Source organism: Girardinichthys multiradiatus, chromosome 10, assembly GCF_021462225.1.
Source record: "Girardinichthys multiradiatus isolate DD_20200921_A chromosome 10, DD_fGirMul_XY1, whole genome shotgun sequence".
Lineage (NCBI taxonomy): Eukaryota > Metazoa > Chordata > Actinopteri > Cyprinodontiformes > Goodeidae > Girardinichthys > Girardinichthys multiradiatus.
The window spans coordinates 11908913-11918698 of NC_061803.1; the positions used below are offsets into that span (position 1 = coordinate 11908913).

The 9786-nt window shown below is 38.0% G+C and overlaps 1 long non-coding RNA gene across 1 annotated transcript; it reads right to left on the reverse strand.

The window, feature by feature from the left end:
• Window positions 1-6146: 6146 nt before the first annotated feature.
• On the reverse strand, window positions 6147-7904 carry LOC124874977. The gene is made up of 3 exons (XR_007039927.1): window positions 7857-7904; window positions 6608-6637; window positions 6147-6436 (listed from the first exon to the last, which is right to left on the reverse strand). It is a non-coding gene; the product is annotated as an uncharacterized LOC124874977 (long non-coding RNA).
• Window positions 7905-9786: the final 1882 nt, after the last annotated feature.

The following is a 9786-nucleotide window of genomic DNA, read 5'->3' on the forward strand; positions in this document are numbered from 1 at the left end:
AAAAATGAGGTTAAATACCTAGGCCACAATCTCAGCGCAGGTGGATGCACAATTGTAGAAGAAAGAAAGACTGCAATATTACAAGTTCCAAAACAAGTAACAAAAAAAGCAAATGATGTCCTTCCTTGGACTAACTAATTATGGTAGAAACTGGGTGCCAAATTATTCAGAAAAAGTAGCTCCATTGAACAAACTAATGTATGAGGAAGAGCTGAAAATGACGTCTGAACTGAAATGGAGTGTACAAGCTGAAGAAGCATTTACCAACATAAAACAAGTTCTAGTTTCCAGTAGTGCTTTAGCATTACCAGACTATAGTAAACCGTTTGTTCAGATGGTAGATTGCAAGGGACATTTTATGACTTCAGTTCTGGTTCAACAACATGGAGATAAAATGAAACCAATAGCTTATTTCTCTTCAAAACTAGACAGTGTTGCATGTGCGCAACCATATTGTGTGAGAGCTGTAATTGCAGTTTCAATGGTAGTTGAAGTCACCCTTTAACTTTAAGAGTTCCCCATGCAGTTTCAGCGTTATTACTGCAAACAAATATGACCTTTCTATCACCTGCTACACATTTGTCCTGCATGTCAACCTTACTGTCACAACCACACTTAACTATAGAAAGGTGCACCACTTTAAACTCAGCAACATTGTTACCCACACCTGAAGATGGAATTCAACATGATTGTCAAGAATTAGCAGAAAAAGATGCAAAAACTAGAAGTGATTTGCAGGATCAACCCCTGGTACAGAGTAAAATAGTTTATGTAGATGGTTCCTCCAGAAAAGATGAGAGAGGTAAGATACAAACAGGATATGCGTTGGTGACAAAAGATACAGTGTTAAAAGCGGAACAATTACCTTCACATTATTCTGCACAGGCTGCAGAGCTTATTGCGCTAACCGAGGCCTGCAAACTATTTGCAAATGAGGAAGTAACTATTTATACTGATAGTCAATATGCATTTGTAACAGTGCATACATTTGCTCAATATTGGAAGAATAGAGGAATGAAAACGTCTACTGGGAAACCAGTAACCCATGGTGATTTGTTAAAAAACTTAAATCAGTACACCTCCCTAGAAAATGTGCAATCTGTAAGTGTGCAGCTCACACTTCTTTCACAAATGATGTCACAAAAGGAAATGCATTTGCAGATAAGACAGCAAAAGCGGCTGCAGCAGGAAAAATCAAAATATTAGTTATGGAAAAACGGCATGGTATAGACAATGTTGTGTTAAAAGAAATGCAACAACAAAGCCCACTACAGGAGATAGAAATGTGGACAAAACATGGAGCTGCATTAAAAGATTAAATCTATATTTGACCAGATAATAAACCTGTTCTACCAAAGAACCTATAAATGGGCGGCAATATTGAGCCATCGTGTTTCACAATGTCTCAACAGGGAGGAATGGTAGGACAGATACATAAATATTTTACAACATATGGATTTAATTCTTCTTCAAACATTTTTGTAGAACATGTTTAACATGTGGAAAACATAATCCACAAAGGAATTTAAGACCACGAAGGGGACAATTTCCAAAACTACAATACCCTTTCCAAACAATTCATATGGATTTTATTGAGTTAAACCACAGTGAAGGGAAAAGTTCTGTTTAGTCATTATAGATGCATTTTCTAAATGGATAGAACTATTTCCAACTAAACATCCAGATGCCTTAACTGTAGCAAAAGCACTGTGTAAAGATATCATTCCCAGATATGGGATTCCTGAGAAAATATATAGTGATAATGGAGCTCATTTTGTAAATCAAATAATAAAGAAAATAGGAATTATGTTGCACATAAATCTGAGAAACCACCCTCAAAGCGCTGGATTACTGGAAAGAATGAATGGGTCTATAAAGAACCGCCTGAAGAAGTGTATTGAAGAGACAGAAAGACCATGGACACAATGTCTAGATTTAGTAAAACTATATAGAAACATTACAAGCACCTCAGGGCTAACACCCTATGAAACGTTATTTGGAAGACCATACAGATTACCACAGTTCAAAAATCAGTGGGAGTTAGATGAAGAAGCTAACCTAGCTGATTATATGAGGAGTATGTTAGAAAAGCAACAGAAACAAAATCAAACTAATGAGGAATGTTTTATTTCCCAGCAGGAAAACCAACTAGTGGAACCAGGAGACTGGGTGTTAATAAGGAGTGTAAAAAAGAAACATTGGTAAAAAGTTCATTTCGGTTGAAAACTCCGCCAGGGGAAATGATTTACAGTCTGATAATAGGGTGGACCCAGACATTTAGAGGCTGGAGAGACCTGAAAGTCGGTGAAGAAAATTAAGACACTGGAACCACTTAGAGGAGTCAAATTTCAGCCAAAATGACTCTTAGATGGATTAGCAATGCATTCTGTTGCTGGGTATTTATACTTTTCCTCATATTAACCTTCTTATTTTTCTGGTACCTCTGGGAACCAGTCAAGATAAATCAAAATGTAACAACACTTGCTATGAGTCATACTAAACGAGTAGCGCTAATCCGTGGAAGGCAAGATAACCTAATTATGTGCACTAAACAAACTTCTTATATTTATGGCATTCAAGTGTGTGTGAAATCTAAAACCACAGCTGTGGTGCTGATCCCAATGATTAGCTTGACCAAACGAGGACGAAAAGGTCAGGATCATAGAAGTTATAAATGGTACTTAACTAATGATAGAAGAGACACCTCATGTCCACGATGGTAGCTAATGAAGGAAACAATTGGACACCAAAGTGGGGCACCACTGCTTATGCTATAGTCATCAAAAGAAGTTGCTCAGACTCCATAAAGGTGATAATGCAATCCAAGTAACCATTAACCTCACGCATAACTCTCTATTTCCTCCCAACTATCCTTCATCAGGAGGGAAATGTTGGGGTTTTCTCCTGTGGGCCTGGGTTTCAGGGTCAGACCAAAACTTTGACCTTTTTGTTTGTGAAGTAAAAAGTGAAACAACTCTCTCCCCTAAGACCACGGCAAAGAAAGTAAAAAATTATGCTAGGAAACATAACCACAGATGACTGGTTCTAGATTATTACTGGAGTATCAGGAACAAATAATAACTGGTTATTGATGGTAGAGCAAGCGGCTAACATGACTAAAAGAGATTGTGTTGTCTGTATGGGTCCCAGGCTTTTGTTACAAATAATTCCAGCTTTAATACCACAACTCTGTGTGATGGAAGTAATGAATCAAACTAATCCTAATGAAATGTGTCAGCACTGGGATTCTGTTTTTCCTGTAACTACAGCAGATAAAAACAAACCAGTATTCCATAAACGGGTCACCACTGGAAACTACACATGTATAAATATGACAGAGAGAGGTAATAAATTGGGAAATCTCACTGCAGTATGGTGTAATGCTATTGTAAAAGTAAATAAGTATTTTAAACCAGTCTCTAGAGGAGACATTTTGTGGAGGTGCGGTGACGACAGGTTGTTTGATCGATTACCTTCAAATGTAACAGGACTCTAGTTACTTTATTGATACCAGTTTCAGTATATCCTAGCCTTCGTTCTCTTCTTAACCGTCTCATCACCACAGCTATATCTCCTATGAAAGACAGAGTTACCCAACTCTATCCGTTATTTAAACAGCAGGATGATGAAGATGATGAGGATGCGACTGACCACTTTTCTGACCTGTACCCAGATCCATCTCTATATGATTCTGTGGTTTAAATGTCATTAAGTGCCCCTGAGTGTAATTATATTTGTGCTCATGAAAAATTATCTTACAGTTAAAAATCCAAAAGAAGTGGCTGTTTAAGTGATATGAGAAATGATATGAGCAAATATAAGATAAACAGGGGGAAAATGTTGGAATAATTGTATATAGATTTATCTTATATTTTTCCTTTTCTATTTAGTTTGCTATTTTGACCTTTATAACCTTTCATGTTGTATGTGTAAGTAAACATGTGATGAGTTGTTTGCAGGTAAGGAGGAAAGGTGGAATCGGGATGATGCAGTCACAGTTGAGGACATCACAAAGATAATGGCTGATTGTGCTGAACAAAAAACACACAAATCTTAAGATTATGGAGACTGTGCAAGTGTGTTTGTACAAGAAAATAGTTTGCATGACCTACGGGATTTGGACAATGAAACTGAAACACCTGGTTTTAGACCACAATAATTTATTAGTATGGTGTAGGGCCTCCTTTTGCAGCCAATACAGCGTCAATTCGTCTTGGGAATGACATATACAAGTCCTGCACAGTGGTCAGAGGGATTTTAAGCCATTCTTCTTGCAGGATAGTGGCCAGGTCACTACGTGATACTGGTGGAGGAAAACGTTTCCTGACTCGCTCCTCCAAAACACCCCAAAGTAGCTCAATAATATTTAGATCTGGTGACTGTGCAGGCCATGGGAGATGTTCAACTTCACTTTCATGTTCATCAAACCAATCTTTCACCAGTCTTGCTGTGTGTATTGGTGCATTGTCATCCTGATACACGGCACCGCCTTCAGGATACAATGTTTGAACCATTGGATGCACATGGTCCTCAAGAATGGTTCGGTAGTCCTTGGCAGTGACGCGCCCATCTAGCACAAATATTGGGCCAAGGGAATGCCATGATATGGCAGCCCAAACCATCACTGATCCACCTCCATGCTTCACTCTGGGCATGCAACAGTCTGGGTGGTACGCTTCTTTGGGACTTCTCCACACCGTAACTCTCCCGGATGTGGGGAAAACAGTAAAGGTGGACTCATCAGAGAACAATACATGTTTCACATTGTCCACAGCCCAAGATTTGCGCTCCTTGCACCATTGAAACCAACATTTGCCATTGGCATGAGTGACCAAAGGTTTGGCTATAGCAGCCCGGTCGTGTATATTGACCCTGTGGAGCTCCCGACGGACAGTTCTGGTGGAAACAGGAGAGTTGAGGTGCACATTTAATTCTGCCGTGATTTGGGCAGCCGTGGTTTTAAGTTTTTTGGATATAATCCGGGTTAGCACCCGAACATCCCTTTCAGACAGCTTCCTCTTGCGTCCACAGTTAATCCTGCTGGATGTGGTTTGTCCTTCTTGGTGGTATGCTGACATTACCCTGGATACCGTGGCTCTTGATACATCACAAAGACTTGCTGTCTTGGTCACAGATGCGCCAGCAAGACGTGCACCAACAATTTGTCCTCTTGTGAACTCTGGTATGTCACCCATAATGTTTTGTGCATTTCAATATTCTGAGTAAAACTGTGCTCTTACCCTGCTAATTGAACCTTCACACTCTGCTCTTACTGGTGCAATGTGCAATCAATGAAGACTGGCTACCAGGCTGGTCCAATTTAGCCATGAAACCTCCCACATTAAATGAAAGGTGTTTCAGTTTCATTGTCCAACCCCTATATGTCACGTTGCCGCTGTTTTCCCCACCCTTCAGAGAAGCAATGTTCTGGTAACTAGGGACCACCCTAAAGATAATAAAAAGAGGATTCGGAGAGATGGTTTTCAGAGCGGTAGGAGATTTGTAACTGAAAGCACATTTCTCTCCGTTCTCTTCGCAGCGAGTAAAATAACTAATTCTTTGTCTTTCTCTTCTTTTTGTGATGTTATAAGTATTTTAGGTTGATTGAACCTGACACATATACACACAAAACCCATGTTGCCCACCACAACAGCAAATAGATGTAACAAAACTGTCCATACAGTGCAGGTGGAGGAGAGATTGGTTCTGCTCTGTGGCAATTTTTTGTTAACTTGTATAATAAAAAAAACTTTTTGGAGTAAACAAAATCTCTTTAAAAATCCAGAATGCAATATGCAACTGATACTTTATACTTTTTTGTTTGTGAGCTTTTGACATTTTAATGTTGGAACTTTTTTTTAGCTTTAGATGTATCCTTTGCTATAAATGTACATTAAAGACATATGTTATTCCCTTTTAAGCAATAACATTTTGATATTTTGGAAAACTTGTAGGCATGTTATTAGGCCAACAGCAGGGCGTCAGTTGGTAAGTTCTGGTCGTAATAAATACGGCACAGATTTTCCTCCTATGTCCTGCAAAGAGAACGAGACATTGCAGTCAAGAGTGTCCAATATAACACCAAATAATTTCTTTAACATCCATCCATCTACATATCTGGCTTTTATTGCACATGAGATGCCTGGCTTTAGGCGAACACCACTTCACCATCACCTTTCCACTCATCTAACAGATTGCTGTAGTATGTAATTGGATCTCCAATTACTGGCTGCCACGGATGTTTTGACCATGTAGAAACATTTGGTGGAATGAGCGCTGCAACTAAGAGACTGCATCTGTACTGCATATATCCACCACTGCCATAAAATGTCTCAAAATCCATTGGTCCACCTTCTTGGCACATAGTTGAGCTTGTTCCCACTGCAGGCTCCAGTCTGCCAGTGGTGCCGCTTGCTGCTGCTTTCCCTCCTGTGTCCTGCATAGACAAGGAAACAATGCACTGAAGAGTGTGAAATATGATACCAAATAGTTCAATGGCTGCTTATGCGACGGAGCGAGCTGGTTTTGAAAAGCATGTTTCTGTCGCTGAATGGTTTTAGTCATTAAAAAGCTACACTACAATAACATGTATTTGAACGCATCTTACCTGTTAGAGCACTTTTTTGAACAAACAAATCTTAAACACGTTAAGACAGATACTTGCTCACTATTACATTTTAAAACTTTTACACAAGCAAAACAACTTTTAGTGGAAACTCAACTTAATTTACATACAATTTTCCTAAAATATAAAATTTACTTAACTTAAATGCAATAAAAGCATGAGGCCATGAATGGCTGGCAAGGTTTATATCAGCAGCCCTATATATGCGCATAAAGGGTACATTGGCCTAAAGTGGGCAGATTAAAAATGGCAGAAATTAGATCAGTTTCCTTTTCCATAAATGTCTTGCACTGTTGAACGTTTTAGTGTCCATCTTGTGAGACCTACAGTTCACGACTTCTATCAGTGGTAATAATATAAGTACACCAGCTGGTGTTATTTAGTTAACAGGGTATTGAGATAATAAAGATTTCTATATTTTGTTTCTTGACCTTTATCATAGTAACTTTGATCAACTTATAAAGCAACAAAAGTAAAGAATATGGAGATTCTTTCAGCACATTCATGATATACTAACATTTCTGTCATTTTAACAGAAATAGTAAACTAGTTGGTTTGAGTGAGTTGCTTTCATAGCAAGATATGAGTTTTAATTACATTGGCTATAATTTGTTACCCATACCATGAATTGACAAATCAACCGTTTGGTTTTAAAAAAATAACTGAAAACGTATAAACATATAATTAGAGTTTTTGTGCTGCATGCAGGGTCATAATTCTCTTTAGTAAGGTCTTTATCGCCAAAATATGTCAAAAAAAAAGTATGCATACCTTTTAACGTTTAACCAAAAACAGAAATTATGCCATGCTTGACATTTTTGTTATTGACTTTCTGGTTTGAGGAGGGAAAGACGAAACTCTTATTTATGGGCACGGCGCCATCTGGTGGATCGTTTTAGCATTACACAATTCAAATGAATTGCAGAGATGGCTCAATCAGTTTGAGTTAGATTAGGCACTCCTTTCTTTGAAATTTAGTGACTTTGGTCGACCGGGCAGTTAAAGTAAAAAGGCAATATACATTTAAAATGTTAGCGGTATTATATGTAAGAAATATTGAAAGTGGTTGAGGAATTCCTGTTACCACTAGTTAATAGACATTAGCAAAGCTTACGGTTAGTTACTTATTTTTCAGACTGATCGGTGTAGGTCTAACCTTAATGGTGATAGGAGTTTTTTAGAAAATGCTTTGGAAAGTTTTTTTTTTTTTTTGTTAATATTTAAAAGATACAATTTTATGGAGATGTTCCGAGCGATGTCTTTCTGGGGAGATCTTTCGCTGACGGACATTCCGACAGTATAATATGTCGTTCCGGTGTACATTAGGAGCGGCGCGCAGCGATCAATCTTTAAGTGAAACGCTGATAAATGTCAACAAGTAACTATTAAAAACAGATAATCGTAGTGAAATTTGTGTGGGAAAAACAAACGGTCTAAATGGAACTGCTGTAAGTAAACAAAAACAAGGAAAATGGGGTTTGATCTTAAAAACTCCAAACAATTAGATGAAACAACATCAATAAGATGTGATGTCTTCAAGTCAAAAAAACTTATCTGATATTGAAAAAAATAAACAAATTTAGATCAACATAATTGGTTAGAAGCGTTCAGTCAACAAAACATCCAGTAAATGGAGACAAGAATAAACAGACTGATCCCTTATAAAATTAAAATAAATGGATTTCCATAAAAATAAAATTATCTCCATGATAACCAACTGCAAACCTGCTTTTGCGATATTAAAAGAAAAATTTAAATATTTATACAACTCTATAAAATTGAACCTTCTAATCAAGGTTATGGCACTACAATCTTCCATCTTGGGTGCACGGATATTCTTCAAGTTCAGTTTGAAAGCACAGAGACTGGACACACATATAATAAGAGGAATTTATTCAGTTTCCAAAAGGGAAACATGTTACCATGTAACTTTACTATTATAAGGTTAGCAGACTGCAGTGCTAATCATGTGATTTAAAAGCGTATCTGTAATCTTTCTTTGGTTTACATCTGGACACACAGAGCTTGAGACTTTCCAAGCTCCATGATTGAATTACAATGTGAAAATAAACTTAGTATCTTTATTGGATTTGGCTCAACATTCTTTGCGAAAGCTTAGATGTTTAAAGGAAGTTAGATGTTGTTGCCTCTCCACTATAATTTACAACCCAAATGTTTTACAGACTCAAATTAATTGCTTTTTGATCACCTTGTAATTTGTGCAGGCAAGTTAAATGATACATATTTCTCTGTTACGTTAGATCTGAGCTGTGTTTTGTCATATGAATATTAAGACTAGGACGATATTGAAATGTCTTATCACATTCAACACAAGCAAATGGCTTTTCTCCAGTTTGGATTCTCAAGTGAGATTTGAGGTAAAAGCCATGCGAAAATGTTTTACCGCATTTGTCACAAACAACCAATTTCTTCCCAGCTTTGACTCCTGTTTCTTTCTTCTCAACCAATCAGCTGTAAGACTTTCTTTCGAATGATGTGGTGTTTCTGGAACGTCTGCTTTTTCACAAACAGTTTACAACACTCCAGGCAGCTGAGGGCTTCCTGATCCCACGTTGCTGTTCACACCTGACTGACGTTTCCTGGTTTTCCTCCAATCTTCATCACTGTCCTCAGTTTTAGAACCAGACACTGGCAGATTGTCATCGTCATCCTCACCACTGACTTTAGTTTCAGAAGAGCCTGGAAGAGTTTCTTTAGGATTCTGCTGTAAAAAAGAATTTTGGTCTGATTTCCAGTCTTGTTCTGGCCCTCCACAGCCCTTTCAATTCGGTTCTGTTTCTATTTGTTCAGCTGAGATGCTGGTTGGATCTTCTGTCTCTCTGCTGTCTTCAGCTTAGAGGTGATGAAGCTCTGATAACTGAGGTTTCTCTTCCTCTTCAATTGCCACAGTAAGCTGTTCTCCCTCCTGACTAATCCTCCCTTCTTTATCTGGAGTGGTTGAAGGCTCCCCTGGTCCAAACTGGAGCTGCACAAATCAGGAAGCTCTTTAATTACAAACATCTACTGCTCATTTGTAGGAAACACATGGACATCATGGTTAACCACAAACTTAACAATCACACAAATGTTTCTGTTTGCATAACTTTGTAAGAACATGCCTCCCTCTATGATTAAAGCAACCATACATTACTTAAATTGTA